Raw genomic sequence first — 16,320 nt, 5'->3', positions numbered from 1 at the left:
TATACCCCAAACTGACTCCCCTTGACCCGCTCCCTCCTAAATCTATTAACATCCCCTCCATCCCTCCCCCCCTATACCCCAAACTGACTCCCCTTGTCCCACTCCCTCCTAAATCTATTAACATCTCCTCCATCCCTCCCCCCCTATACCCCAAACTAACTCCCCTTGTCCCACTCCATCCTAAATCTATTAACATCCCTCCCCCCGATACCCCAAACTGACTCCCCTTGTCCCACTCCCTCCTAAATCTAATAACATCCCTCCCCCGATACCCCAAACTGACTCCCCTTGTCCCACTCCCTCCTAAATCTATTAACATCTCCTCCATACCTCCCCCGATACCCCAAACTGACTCCCCTTGTCCCACTCCCTCCTAAATCTATTAACATCTCCTCCATCCCTCCCCCCTATACCCCAAACCGACTCCCCTTGTCCCACTCCCTCCTAAATCTAATAACATCCCTCCCCCCGATACCCCAAACTGACTCCCCTTGTCCCACTCCCTCCTAAATCTATTAACATCTCCTCCATACCTCCCCCGATACCCCAAACTGACTCCCCTTGTCCCACTCCCTCCTAAATCTATTAACATCCCCTCCATCCCTCCCCCCTATACCCCGATCTGACTCCCCTTGTCCCACTCCCTCCTAAATCTATTAACATCTCTTCCCCCCTATACCCCAAACCGACTCCCCTTGTCCCAGTCCCTCCTAAATCTATTAACATCTCCTCCATCCCTCCCCCCTACACCCCAAACCGACTCCCCTTGTCCCACTCCCTCCTAAATCTATTAACATCTCCTCCATCCCTCCCCCCTATACCCCAAACCGACCTCCCTTGTCCCACTCCCTCCTAAATCTATTAACATCCCTCCCCCCTATACCCCAAACCGACCTCCCTTGTCCCACTCCCTCCTAAATCTATTAACATCCCTCCCCCCTATACCCCAAACTGACTCCCCTCTCGCCTCTCCCTCCTAAATCTATTAACATCCCCTCCATCCCTCAGGTGAACCTCCTTTAAAAAACAAAAGTCAAAACCCACACCCTCTAAATAACTAAAAACCTTCCTCCTCTTAACAAAATCCCTTAAATGCTTCCATTTAAACTAACAAAAGTTATAGTAGGCTCCATGAAAAAAGTTATCAAATCAAAAACAACAATCACCCAACTAGTAATATCTAACAAATCACACAATCTAAAGGAATGTAATTAAGAATATATAAATATTTGGACGAGTGATTTCAGAGCGGCATAGACTAAGATACAGTAGAATAGGATAGAATACAGTATATACATATGAGATGAGTAATACATAGACTAAGATACAGTAGAATAGGATAGAATACAGTATATACATATGAGATGAGTAATACATAGACTAAGATACAGTAGAATAGGATAGAATACAGTATATACCAGAGGTGGGACCCGGTCATTGTTTTACAAGTCACGAGTAAGTCTCAAGTCTCAGCACTGTCAAGACAAGCTATGGGGCGCAATCGGGCGATGTAGGCTTGTACACAATCACCCAACCTTAACACACACACACCCTCTCTGTGTGTGGTTACAGTAGGCTAACACATGTCAATGGTTTTAGGAACAGCAGTAACATCAGGCAGGATTTATACCAACTGCCTAGCCAGTTGTAGCTCAATCTTGGGTGCAATGTTCACGTTCCCGCACTGACTGACTGTGTGGAGGCTCATTGATTTAATGTTACGTTAGCCTACATGCTATACTAGCAACAAAAACATTTATATAGCTGTCGGCTATATTAGCCACGACTTACCGTTCTTTGTGCAGCTTCAAATGTCTAACATAGTTGGAATTTGTTGCGCCTCCGTCTGTAATTTTCTTCCCGGATGTTTTGCAAGTTGCAAACCGTTTTTTGTTGATACAGTGTGCTGCCATCCTGTTAGAAGGTAACAGATAATTTTATTACAATGGTTAAGATGGATTTTCATTGTGTTCCATGGTGTTATTTTCCCCCTAGTGGAGCTTTCTAGTACTTAGACTGTACGCAAACAGGAAGTACAGAATTCGTTCTGCGCGCAGAGAAGCAGCTAAAAACAATGAACGCTACGGTGCAGGTCTTTCAGTGTAGCTATTTCTTGTCACGCTTCAGCCTCGGAAAAAAATGGTTTGTAAGTTCGATTCAAGCATTTAGCTGGTGATGATAATCTTGTTATTGATAGAGTTGCTTACATATCAATGTTGGTTGGTTGGTTGTATTTACTCACACAAATTGCTATGCTTTTCACGTATGTCGTCAGCTGTATTACTTTGCTCGTGCGTCATGCAAACGAATTGTAAAACATACAATACTGAAGTTTGTTACTGTTTCTAGTGTATATGCCTTGTTATTCTACAGAGATGGTTGTACATTATTAGAGTAATGGAAAATAGTTATCCAATTACCATATGAGTAACAGTTAGCTACATGGTTTGGCGTCATGCCAGATGCATGGTACCTTGGCACGTGCTTTGTATTTTCATGCAACTTCAACTTGAAATGTCTAATGTACAGCTACAGTATGTCGATTTGAATTGAATACTAAAGTATATTATTTTCTGTATTTTGCAGTTTCACAGCATAAACGTTTTCAATATTAATTCAACAACAGTCACGCCTTGTGAGTTTTATTGAAGACTTAGTTGTTAGCTATCTGTCTAGTTTTGCATGGGAACGCAATTCAAGGGCAGAATATACAGCGTCGTCCTTATATCCGAAAATAATAATTACATCACGTGTTCCAATGGTAAAACGTCTGATTTAATTACATCAAGTGTTCCAATGGTAAAACGTTAGTTCATTGTGACACGGTCACTTTGCCTGCTGTTTATTGCCACGTTGGGATGCAACCTTTTTTTAATATCCTTTTTATATAAATATAAATTTTACCCACGTTTTTTCTCCTCAATTTCAATCTTGTCTCATCTTTGCAACTGTTTAAATTCTAATTGTAGCTCCTTTAACTTAGACCCAAAATGTATTTGCTATAATGTGTAAACAGAAGGTCAAGTCATACGTCCTCAGACACACATTATAGCAAATACATTTTGGGTCTAAGTTAAAGGAGCTACAATTAGAATAAAATTTTAAGAAAATCTCGGTAATATCTGCATTAATAGTGGAATGATCGTGTTTCACAATATTCCTTCACAAAAAAATATATATTTTGGGGTCAATACAAAATCTCTTTCTGTTTGACAACAAAAGCCAGACTGCTTGACAACAAAATCCAGATTCCCTTCTCAACCAACAATGGCAGACTGGGGCAAGCAGCCAATGGAGAAATCTACTCTTCAGTCAATTTCAGTTTATGTGAGAAAACAAGTACTGAATAATGTAGGGAATTATTGTACCATCTAAATCGGTGTGAAAAATATTTTAAACAAAAAAAAGTAGTTTTTACCGCTGTTTGAAGTTGGTGGATGAAACTGAAAGTAAAATAGTCTCCACTATAGTCCGTGCTATCCGGGATCCTTCAGACGTCCCTACCCCACTGACCTCTCCACCATGTTACAGGGAAGTGTGATGGGGGGGAGTTTGGAATGCAGACTAGTTGTTACAGTCCACCATGTTACAGGGAAGTGTGATGGGGGAGTTTGGAATGCAGACTAGTTGATGCAGTTCAGCATGTTACAGGGAAGTGTGATGGGGGAGTTTGGAATGCAGACTAGTTGATGCAGTTCACCATGTTACAGGAAGTGTGATGGGAGGAGATTGGAATGCAGACTAGTTGTTACAGTTCACCATGTTACAGGGAAGTGTGATGGGGGAGTTTGGAATGCAGACTAGTTGATGCAGTCCACCATGTAACAGGGAAGTGTGATGGGGGGGAGTTTGGAATGCAGACTAGTTGATGCAGTTCACCATGTTACAGTGAAGTGTGATGGGGGGAGTTTGGAATGCAGACTAGTTGATGCAGTTCACCATGTTACAGGGAAGTGTGATGGGGGGGGAGTTTGGAATGCAGACTAGTTGATGCAGTTCACCATGTTACAGGGAAGTGTGATGGGGGGGAGTTTGGAATGCAGACTAGTTGATGCAGTTCACCATGTTACAGGGAAGTGTGATGGGGGGAGTTTGGAATGCAGACTAGTTGATGCAGTTCACCATGTTACAGGGAAGTGTGATGGGGGGAGTTTGGAATGCAGACTAGTTGTTACAGTCCACCATGTTACAGGGAAGTGTGATGGGGGAGTTTGGAATGCAGACTAGTTGTTACAGTTCACCATGTTACAGGGAAGTGTGATGGGGGAGTTTGGAATGCAGACTAGTTGATGCAGTTCACCATGTTACAGGGAAGTGTGATGGGGGAGTTTGGAATGCAGACTAGTTGATGCAGTTCACCATGTTACAGGGAAGTGTGATGGGGGGAGTTTGGAATGCAGACTAGTTGTTACAGTTCACCATGTTACAGGGAAGTGTGATGGGGGGAGTTTGGAATGCAGACTAGTTGATGCAGTCCACCATGTTACAGGGAAGTGTGATGGGGGAGTTTGGAATGCAGACTAGTTGATGCAGTCCACCATGTTACAGGGAAGTGTGATGGGGGAGATTGGAATGCAGACTAGTTGTTACAGTTCACCATGTTACAGGGAAGTGTGATGGGGGAGATTGGAATGCAGACTAGTTGTTACAGTTCACCATGTTACAGGGAAGTGTGATGGGGGGAGTTTGGAATGCAGACTAGTTGATGCAGTTCACCATGTTACAGGGAAGTGTGATGGGGGAGTTTGGAATGCAGACTAGTTGTTACAGTTCACCATGTTACAGGGAAGTGTGATGGGGGAGTTTGGAATGCAGACTAGTTGATGCAGTTCACCATGTTACAGGGAAGTGTGATGGGGGAGTTTGGAATGCAGACTAGTTGATGCAGTTCAGCATGTTACAGGGAAGTGTGATGGGGGAGTTTGGAATGCAGACTAGTTGATGCAGTTCACCATGTTACAGGAAGTGTGATGGAGGAGATTGGAATGCAGACTAGTTGTTACAGTTCACCATGTTACAGGGAAGTGTGATGGGGGAGTTTGGAATGCAGACTAGTTGATGCAGTCCACCATGTAACAGGGAAGTGTGATGGGGGGGAGTTTGGAATGCAGACTAGTTGATGCAGTTCACCATGTTACAGTGAAGTGTGATGGGGGGAGTTTGGAATGCAGACTAGTTGATGCAGTTCACCATGTTACAGGGAAGTGTGATGGGGGGAGTTTGGAATGCAGACTAGTTGATGCAGTTCACCATGTTACAGGGAAGTGTGATGGGGGGGAGTTTGGAATGCAGACTAGTTGATGCAGTTCACCATGTTACAGGGAAGTGTGATGGGGGAGTTTGGAATGCAGACTAGTTGATGCAGTTCACCATGTTACAGGGAAGTGTGATGGGGGGAGTTTGGAATGCAGACTAGTTGTTACAGTCCACCATGTTACAGGGAAGTGTGATGGGGGAGTTTGGAATGCAGACTAGTTGTTACAGTTCACCATGTTACAGGGAAGTGTGATGGGGGAGTTTGGAATGCAGACTAGTTGATGCAGTTCACCATGTTACAGGGAAGTGTGATGGGGGAGTTTGGAATGCAGACTAGTTGATGCAGTTCACCATGTTACAGGGAAGTGTGATGGGGGGGAGTTTGGAATGCAGACTAGTTGTTACAGTTCACCATGTTACAGGGAAGTGTGATGGGGGGGAGTTTGGAATGCAGACTAGTTGATGCAGTCCACCATGTTACAGGGAAGTGTGATGGGGGAGTTTGGAATGCAGACTAGTTGATGCAGTCCACCATGTTACAGGGAAGTGTGATGGGGGAGATTGGAATGCAGACTAGTTGTTACAGTTCACCATGTTACAGGGAAGTGTGATGGGGGAGATTGGAATGCAGACTAGTTGTTACAGTTCACCATGTTACAGGGAAGTGTGATGGGGGGAGTTTGGAATGCAGACTAGTTGATGCAGTTCACCATGTTACAGGGAAGTGTGATGGGGGGAGTTTGGAATGCAGACTTGTTGATGCAGTTCACCATGTTACAGGGAAGTGTGATGGGGGAGTTTGGAATGCAGACTTGTTGATGCAGTTCACCATGTTACAGGGAAGTGTGATGGGGGAGTTTGGAATGCAGACTTGTTGATGCAGTTCACCATGTTACAGGGAAGTGTGATGGAGTTTGGAATGCAGACTAGTTGATGCAGTTCACCATGTTACAGGGAAGTGTGATGGGGGAGTTTGGAATGCAGACTTGTTGATGCAGTTCACCATGTTACAGGGAAGTGTGATGGGGGGAGTTTGGAATGCAGACTAGTTGATGCAGTTCACCATGTTACAGGGAAGTGTGATGGGGGGAGTTTGGAATGCAGACTAGTTGTTACAGTTCACCATGTTACAGGGAAGTGTGATGGGGGGAGTTTGGAATGCAGACTAGTTGTTACAGTTCACCATGTTACAGGGAAGTGTGATGGGGGGAGTTTGGAATGCAGACTAGTTGATGCAGTTCACCATGTTACAGGGAAGTGTGATGGGGGAGTTTGGAATGCAGACTAGTTGTTACAGTTCACCATGTTACAGGGAAGTGTGATGGGGGGAGTTTGGAATGCAGACTAGTTGATGCAGTTCACCATGTTACAGGGAAGTGTGATGGGGGGAGTTTGGAATGCAGACTAGTTGATGCAGTTCACCATGTTACAGGGAAGTGTGATGGGGGGAGTTTGGAATGCAGACTAGTTGATGCAGTCCACCATGTTACAGGGAAGTGTGATGGGGGGGAGTTTGGAATGCAGACTAGTTGATACAGTTCACCATGTTACAGGGAAGTGTGATGGGGGAGTTTGGAATGCAGACTAGTTGTTACAGTTCACCATGTTACAGGGAAGTGTGATGGGGGGAGTTTGGAATGCAGACTAGTTGATGCAGTTCACCATGTTACAGGGAAGTGTGATGGGGGGAGTTTGGAATGCAGACTTGTTGATGCAGTTCACCATGTTACAGGGAAGTGTGATGGGGGGAGTTTGGAATGCAGACTTGTTGATGCAGTTCACCATGTTACAGGGAAGTGTGATGGGGGAGTTTGGAATGCAGACTAGTTGTTACAGTTCACCATGTTACAGGGAAGTGTGATGGGGGGGGAGTTTGGAATGCAGACTAGTTGTTACAGTTCACCATGTTACAGGGAAGTGTGATGGGGGGAGTTTGGAATGCAGACTAGTTGTTACAGTTCACCATGTTACAGGGAAGTGTGATGGGGGGAGTTTGGAATGCAGACTTGTTGATGCAGTTCACCATGTTACAGGGAAGTGTGATGGGGGAGTTTGGAATGCAGACTAGTTGTTACAGTTCACCATGTTACAGGGAAGTGTGATGGGGGGAGTTTGGAATGCAGACTAGTTGATACAGTTCACCATGTTACAGGGAAGTGTGATGGGGGGAGTTTGGAATGCAGACTTGTTGATGCAGTTCACCATGTTACAGGGAAGTGTGATGGGGGGAGTTTGGAATGCAGACTAGTTGATGCAGTTCACCATGTTACAGGGAAGTGTGATGGGGGGAGTTTGGAATGCAGACTAGTTGATGCAGTTCACCATGTTACAGGGAAGTGTGATGGGGGGAGTTTGGAATGCAGACTAGTTGTTACAGTCCACCATGTTACAGGGAAGTGTGATGGGGGGAGTTTGGAATGCAGACTAGTTGTTGCAGTTCACCATGTTACAGGGAAGTGTGATGGGGGAGTTTGGAATGCAGACTAGTTGATGCAGTTCACCATGTTACAGGGAAGTGTGATGGGGGGGAGTTTGGAATGCAGACTAGTTGTTACAGTTCACCTAACTTCCACATGGGGGAGACATTCTACATGTAGCACCTTTAGTGCTGAATGAAACAGAGGTTCAGGTACATTTACCACATATGAAACATATACTAGTTGGCTGCTGCTACAGGCCTCCTTGTGCTGATGGGAAATATCTTGATGGAACCTGTCACATGTTGGATAAAGTATCTGATGAAAACAGGAAAATGTATTTTTGGGGTGATTTGAATATTGACTGGTTTACCACCACCAACTGTCCACTGAGGAAAAAGCTTATTTCTGTGGCCAATGGTGGTAACATAACCCAAGGTGACACTACCAACCAGAATGTTCACTAAGTCTGATACCACATCATCAACCTGTATTGATCATAACCCAAGATGACACTACCAACCAGAATGTTCATTAAGTCTGATACCACATCATCAACCTGTATTGATCATAACCCAAGGTGACACTACCAACCAGAATGTTCACTAAGTCTGATACCACATCAACCTGTATTGATCATAACCCAAGGTGACACTACCAACCAGAATGTTCACTAAGTCTGATACCACATCATCAACCTGTATTGATCATAACCCAAGGTGACACTACCAACCAGAATGTTCACTAAGTCTGATACCACATCATCAACCTGTATTGATCATAACCCAAGGTGACACTACCAACCAGAATGTTCACTAAGTCTGATACCACATCATCAACCTGTATTGATCATAACCCAAGGTGACACTACCAACCAGAATGTTCACTAAGTCTGATACCACATCATCAACCTGTATTGATCATAACCCAAGGTGACACTACCAACCAGAATGTTCACTAAGTCTGATACCACATCATCAACCTGTATTGATCATAACCCAAGGTGACACTACCAACCAGAATGTTCACTAAGTCTGATACCACATCATCAACCTGTATTGATCATATTTTTACCAACATGGCTGAACATTATTCTAAAGCTGTATCAGTGGTGATCAGAACTTGGTGACACTCAGAAAAACACAAATACCAAAGACTGATCCTAAAGTAATCTACCCAAGACCCTACAACAGGTTCAGTCAGGACTCATATACCAAAGACTGATCCTAAAGTAATCTACCCAAGGCCCTACAAGAGGTTCAGCCAGGACTCATATACCAAAGGCTGATCCTAAAGTAATCTACCCAAGGCCCTACAAGAGGTTCAGCCAGGACTCATATACCAAAGACTGATCCTAAAGTAATCTACCCAAGGCCCTACAAGAGGTTCAGCCAGGACTCATTTGTGGATGAGGTTCAGAATGTGCGATGGCTGGAAGTGTGTAGTGAGGATGATCCTGAAAGTGTGTTTATGAAATGATTTATGAGTATTGTTGATAAGCAAGGCCCAAAACAGACTGAGGTCAAACGATGCCCCAGGGATTGATGAGCTGAGAAATGGAACGGTTCAACATAATGATACCAAAAAGGTAGCGGACAGATCTGTCTGATGAGAAAAGTTATTGTAAATGAATACTTCTAGTGACCAAGCTAGACCAGTTATTGTAAATGAATACATCTAGTGACCAAGCTAGATCAGTTATTGTAAATGAATACATCTAGTGACCAAGCTAGATCAGTTATTGTAAATTAATACATCTAGTGACCAAGCTAGACCAGTTATTGTAGATTAATATATCTAGTGACCAAGCTAGACTAGTTATTGTAAATGAATACATCTAGTGACCAAGCTAGACCAGTTATTGTAAATGAATACATCTAGTGACCAAGCTAGACTAGTTATTGTAAATGAATACATCTGGTGACCAAGCTAGACCAGTTATTGTAAATGAATACATCTAGTGACCAAGCTAGACCAGTTATTGTAGATGAATACATCTAGTGACCAAGCTAGACCAGTTATTGTAAATGAATACATCTGGTCACCAAGGTAAAAAGAAAGGATATTATCATCACTAAATCAAGGCTGATGGAAAACATCTATGGACAACTTTGATTCAACACAAGTGGCAGACATGTTTGAATTCCTACCCAGTATAACATTCATTACCAAAACCACCTGACATTGCATATTACTTTAATTACTATTTGACGGGTCAGGTGGACACATTGAGAAATGAGTCCAACTGACGGCTCCCTGAATCGGACCGCAGAGTGAAGGAAAAGCAGCCAACAAGTGCTCAGCATATGTGGGAACTCCTTCAAGGCTGTTGGAAAAGCATTCCAGGTGAAGTTGGTTAAGAGAATGCCAAGAGTGTGCAAAGCTGTCAATAAGGCAAAACGTGGCTATTTGAAGAATCTCAAATATAAAATATATTTTGAATTGTTTCACACTTTTTGTGGTTACTACATGATGTGTTATTTCATAGTTTTGATGTCTTCACTATTATTCTACAATGTAGAAAATAGTAAAAATAAAGAAAACCCCTTGAATGAGTAGGTATTCTAAGACCTTTGACCAGTATTGTATATTATTTTATATAATAAATATGTAATAACATTAAAACATAACTGTTTGTCCTTTTAGGTGTAACAGTACTCTTCTTGCGTTGTGTACAATCAATCATCGACACGAACTCCAACTTGTAACACCAGTCATGGAGCTTTATTCTGACAGGAACAGCACAAAATTGCACGTCATGCAATGCACGGCTCACCATCCAACTCTGCACTCACGCACTGTACAAAATATACAACCCCCCCCACCAGACACAGTAAGTTACTAGCTAGTATTAGCTGGAATTCTCTACAACAAAATGCACAACCAATATTCACCAAAAAACGCTGCATCTTATGTGTGATGTTCGAATAACATTTACAAACAAATTGATATAAATTAGGGGAATCACCAATATAACCCTGTTACATAAGCATTTCACCGTAAGGTCTACACCTGTTGTATTCGGCGCACGTGACAAATAAACTTTGATTTCACTTATATTGTATGTAAAAAATAAAAGGAAATTATATTATTTTATACTAATACAATTGCTCAGAGAAAGAGATATAGTTTAACATGTAATTCTCAAAAGGTAGGGGTCTGAATTATTGCCACCCATGTTTTCAATACTCCAACACCCTCCCCTTGGGAGGATAACGACACTGAAATGTTTTATGAGATTAGAGAACACATTGGGTGTGATCTTAGACCCTTCCTCCAAACAGAATCTCTCCAGGTCCTTGATTTATTTAGTCTGTCTTATGGACTGCCCTGTTCAATTCATACCACAGGTTTTCAATGGAGTTTAAGTCCGAAGACTGAGATGACTGAGATTTTGTGCCAAATAACCGTTTCTTCGTGGATGTTGATGTGTCTTGCTGGAAGATCCACTTATGGCCAAGTTTCAGCCTCCTAGCAGAGAGATAACCAGGTTTTGGACTAAAATATCCTGATAGTGGGTAAGGTTTATTTATTTATTTCATACAGTAATTTTTGCTCATCTTTATCAAGGGTATCAATAACTAGGTGCTAATTTTGATATCTAGTTATTTGACTGAATCAGAAATACAGATGTGGAGTAGATTTAGAGTTTGTTTTAAATTATCATAAAAAAATCTGAACTAATCAAACAACACTTGTTGTTCTTTGTACGTGTTAATATAATATTATTATTTAATGGAGAGGAAAAAAACGTTTCCCAAAACTGATTTATAATATTATAATTCAATGAAGAATAAAAATAGTTTTCCCTCCTCAACTGCGTTTCCTCCCTCCAGACAGCAGATGGCGATATGTGTCTTTCAGGCGATGTTTCTAGTGTGACGTATAATCTAGTGGACGGAACGCTTCTTCAACAACTGCAGCCACCTCGGTAGCTCGCTAGCCAACAAAGTCGGAACATTCAAGTTTTTTAGACAATTTCGTGGTTTAATTGCCACTATGATTTAAACATACTTATGTGTAAACAACTAGCTACCCCATTTGATTTCATATTTACGTTGTAAGTCAACTAGCTGGCTGGTTAAGTTAGCACTAGTCTAGTTAGCTAACATCCCCGACCATGAGTTCACTAAGCTACTCTCCTCCTGCTAAAGAAGAGGTTTCCAGGACGGAGAAAGAGGGACTGTGGCTGAACGTTGTCGTGAAAGAGGAAGAGGAGGATGTCACATTACAAAGACAAGTAGAAGGTGAGGCTGTTACCGTGAAAGAAGAAGAGAAAGACGTTACGGAGGAAAAAGAGAAAGACGCCTTCAGAGTGAAAGAAGAGGAAGATGCAGTTTTTGGAGTGGAGGATGAAGAGGGGGAGATTACTATCACATTAGAGGAGGACGAAGAAGAGAAGACTGGAGATCTGATTAACATTAGTAAATACAGTGAGTACTATCTAATAGAACAGGGACATTGATCTGATTAACACCAGTAAATACAGTGAGTACTATCTTATAAAACAGGGACATTGATCTGATTAACACCAGTAAATACAGTGAGTACTATCTAATAAAACAGGGACATTGATCTGATTAACACCAGTAAATACAGTGAGTACTATCTAATAGAACAGGGACATTGATCTGATTAACACCAGTAAATACAGTGAGTACTATCTTATAAAACAGGGACACAAACTCTGCAGTTGTTGAACTAATGTGTGATTTTTAAAACGGCATTCTACACTTGAATATGTTTTTGTACTGTATGAATTGTTCATGACGTCCTTTCCTGTTGAAAAGTGATATATAAATACATTAAAGTATAAACACACTAAAGGGAAACAAATAAATGTTTTGAGCAAAATAGTGTTTTTTTAACAACTGCAAACTAGAAGGAGTGAGTGATGTCATAGTAAGGCCTTCAAGGAGTTGGCTTGATGGGAAGTCGTGATGTCATCCAATAGGAGACTGATCTTCATGTGAATATTCATTTTTCTTTTTAAAATCCTTCCTGTTCTGTCAAGTTTGGTTGTTGATCATTGCTAGAAAGCCATTTTCAAGTCTTGCTGTAGATTTTAAAGACGATTTAAGTCCAAACTGTAACTAGGTCACTCAGGAACATTCAATGTCATCTTGGTAAGCTCCTCCAGTGTAGATTTGGCCTTGTGGTTCAGGTTACTGTCCTGTTAGGACAGTTTTTTTGTATTCAGATCTCTGAAATGCTCTCTACCTACGTAACATTTAGTGTCTACTTATGTTACGCTGGGAAAACAGTTTTCATGGGCACTGAAATCCCAAATCATTTCAGAGTTTGCTAAATCCAATGGTTCTAAACGAGAGTCACCTTAACTTTATTGACACCCAAATGGATACTGTCATTAATGCGGTTCTTCAATAATTACACATAATACTTAATACTGTAGCTGTTTAGTTACAGTCACATGTTCAACTATCATCAGCTGATCCAGGAAATCATTTTCTGAATGACAGTTACATGACAAACATCACGACATGCAACAACAACCAAAGTGCTTCTTCATTCATTACTCTGGTAAAGACAGTTATGCCGTGCTCCACGTTGGATCCAACATCCCTAACAAATTCATGTTTATAATGTGTTATTGTCTGCTTGATTTACAGTAGGGCCTCGTTAGTCTGTTTGGACACAGAGATACTTAGCTCATAATGTGTAGAGAACTGTTCCTTGATGGATAGGCTATTGTACAACACACAGAGCTATTTTCCTTTATTCAGGACATTTAGAATGACAACACATTACAGAGTAGCCTAGTGGGATTATTCACAAAATGATCTGGTGATCAGGTTATGAAATGTCATGACAAAGACATTTTAGTTTCCATGTTTCACCTGAAATATTAAATGATTTATAGTCCTAGGTCTATGTTGTTGTTAGGTGAAGTTATGGGTCCTACAGTGATATGCAACTTTTCAGGGAAGTTAGGATCCAATATACACAGGCAGTTAGGAAAGCTAAGGCTAGCCTTTTCAAACAGAAATTTCCATCCTGTTGTACAAACTCAAAAAAGTTCTGGGACACTGTAAAGTCCATGGAGAATAAGAGCACCTCCTCCCAGCTGCCCACTGCTCTGAGGCTAGGAAACACTGTCACCACCGATAAATCCACTATAATTGAGAATTTCAATAAGCATTTTTCTACGGCTGGCCATGCTTTCCACCTGGCTACCCCTACCCCGGTCAACTGCCCGGCACCCCCCACAGCCACTCGCCCAGGCCCCCACCATTTCTCCTTCACCCAAATCCAGATAGCAGATGTTCTGATAGAGCTGCAAAATCTGGACCCCTACAAATCAGCGGGCTAGACAATCTGGATCCTCTCTTTCTAAAATTATCTGCCGAAATTGTTGCAACTCCTATTACTAGCCTGTTCAACCTTTCTTTCGTATTACCTGAGATTCCCAAAGATTGGAAAGCAGCTGCGGTCATCCCCCTCTTCAAAGGGGGAGACACTCTAGACCCAAACTGCTACAGATCTATATTTATCTTACCCTGCCTTTCTAAGGTCTTTGAAAGACAAGTTAACAAGCAGATTACCGACCATTTCAAATCCCACCGTACCTTCTCCGCTATGCAATCTGGTTTCAGAGCTGGTCATGTGTGCACCTCAGCCACGCTCAAGGTCCTAAACGACATCATAACTGCCATCGATAAGAAACAATACTGTGCAGCCGTATTTATTGACCTGGCCATGGCTTTCGACTCCGTCAATCACCACATTCTTATTGGCAGACTAAACAGCCTTGGTTTCGCAAATGACTGCCTCGCCTGGTTCACCAACTACTTCTCTGACAGAGTTCAGTATGTCAAATCGGAGGGCCTGTTGTCCGGACCTCTGGCAGTCTCTATGTGGGTGCCACAGGGTTCAATTCTCAGGCCGACTCTCTTCTCTGTATACATCACTGATGTCGCTCTTGCTGCTGGTGATTCTTTGATCCACCTCTACGCAGACGACACCATTCTGAATACTTCTGGCCCTTCTTTGGACACTGTCTTAACTAACCTCTAGATGAGCTTCAATGCCATATAACTCTCCTTCCGTGGCCTCCAACTGCTCTTAAATGCAAGTAAAACTAAATGCATGCTCTTCAACCGGTCACTGCCCGCACCTGCCCGCCCGTCCAGCATCACTACTCCGGACGGTTCTGACTTAGAATATGTGGACAACTACAAATACCTAGGTGTCTGGTTAGACTGTTAACCCAACCTTCCAGACTCATATTAAACATCTCCAATCCAAAATTAAATCTAGAATTGGCCTCCTATTTCGCAACAAAGCATCCTTCACTCATGCTGCCAAACATACCCTCGTAAAACTGACCATCCTACCGATCCTCGACTTGGGCGATGTCATTTACAAAATAGCCCCAACACTCTACTCAACAAATTGGATGTAGTCTATCACAGTGCCATCTGTTTTGTCACCAAAGCCCCATGTACTACCCAACACTGCGACCTGTACGTTCTCGTTGGCTGGCCCTCGCTTCATACTCGTCGCCAAACCCACTGGCTCCAGGTCATCTACAAGTCTCTGCTAGGTTAAGCCCTGCCTTATGTCAACTCACTGGTCACCATAGCAGCACCCACCTGTAGCATGCACTCCAGCAGGTATATCTCACTAGTCACCCACAAAGCCAATCCTTATTTGGCCGCCTTTCCTTCCAGTTGTGTGCTGCCAATGACTGGAACGAACTGCAAAAATCACTGAAGCTGGAGACTCATATCTCCCTCACTAACTTTAAGCACCAGCTGTCTGAGCAGCTCACAGTTCACTGCACCTGTACATAGCCCATCTGCCAATAGCCCATCCAACTACCTCATCCCACACTGTATTTATTTATTTCTTGCTCCTTTGCACCCCAGTATCTGTACTTGCACATTCGTCTTCTGCACATCTATCATTCCAGTGTCTAATTGGTATATTGTAATTACTTCGCCAACATGGCCTATTTATTGCCTTACATCCCTTATCGCACCTCATTTGCACACACTGTATATAGATTTTCTTCAACTTTATTGTTGACTGTATGTTTTGTTTATTCCACGTGTAACTCTGTGTTGTTGTATGTGTCGAACTGCTTTGCTTTATTCTTGGCCAGGTTGCAGTTGTAAATGAGAACTTGTTCTCAACTTGCCTACCTGGTTAAATAAAGGTGAAAAAATAATAAATTAACAGTGGATTTCATCACCCTTTACCTCAAATAAATAGTGGATATCTGCTGTTGTTACCCATCTGTCTGACTTTGTCGATCACACAGGAGAGAGACGGGACTATCGTGGATCCTCTGGGGAGCCTCAACAACATCATGAAGCTGACGAGGCAGAGAACAGTCTCTCCAGATCAGAGCACCTCAATAAACAACAGCAGATACCCACAGGAGAGAAACCTTACTGCTGCTCTGACTGTGGGAATTGTTTCTCAAGATCGAATTCACTAAAAGTACACCTGAGAATTCACACTGGAGGGAAATCTCACTGGTGCTCTGACTGTGGGAAAAGATTCAACTCTACAATAGACCTTAAAATACATCATAGAATCCACACAGGAGAGAGAACTTTTGGCTGTGATCAATGTTTGAAGAGTTTTTCTCAGCTAAAAACCCTGAAATCACACCAGAGAA

General features: G+C 42.4%; 1 pseudogene; it reads left to right on the top strand.

Moving 5' to 3' along the window:
* Positions 1 to 16,320, top strand: part of LOC106590577 (zinc finger protein 850-like) — a 76,785-nt pseudogene that overhangs the window by 59,446 nt on the left and 1,019 nt on the right.

Source organism: Salmo salar, chromosome ssa02 (assembly GCF_905237065.1).
Source record: "Salmo salar chromosome ssa02, Ssal_v3.1, whole genome shotgun sequence".
In the NCBI taxonomy this organism is placed as follows: Eukaryota; Metazoa; Chordata; class Actinopteri; order Salmoniformes; family Salmonidae; genus Salmo; species Salmo salar.
The sequence above is the reverse complement of the archived record's forward strand: the minus strand, read 5'-3'. Positions and strand labels throughout refer to the sequence as shown.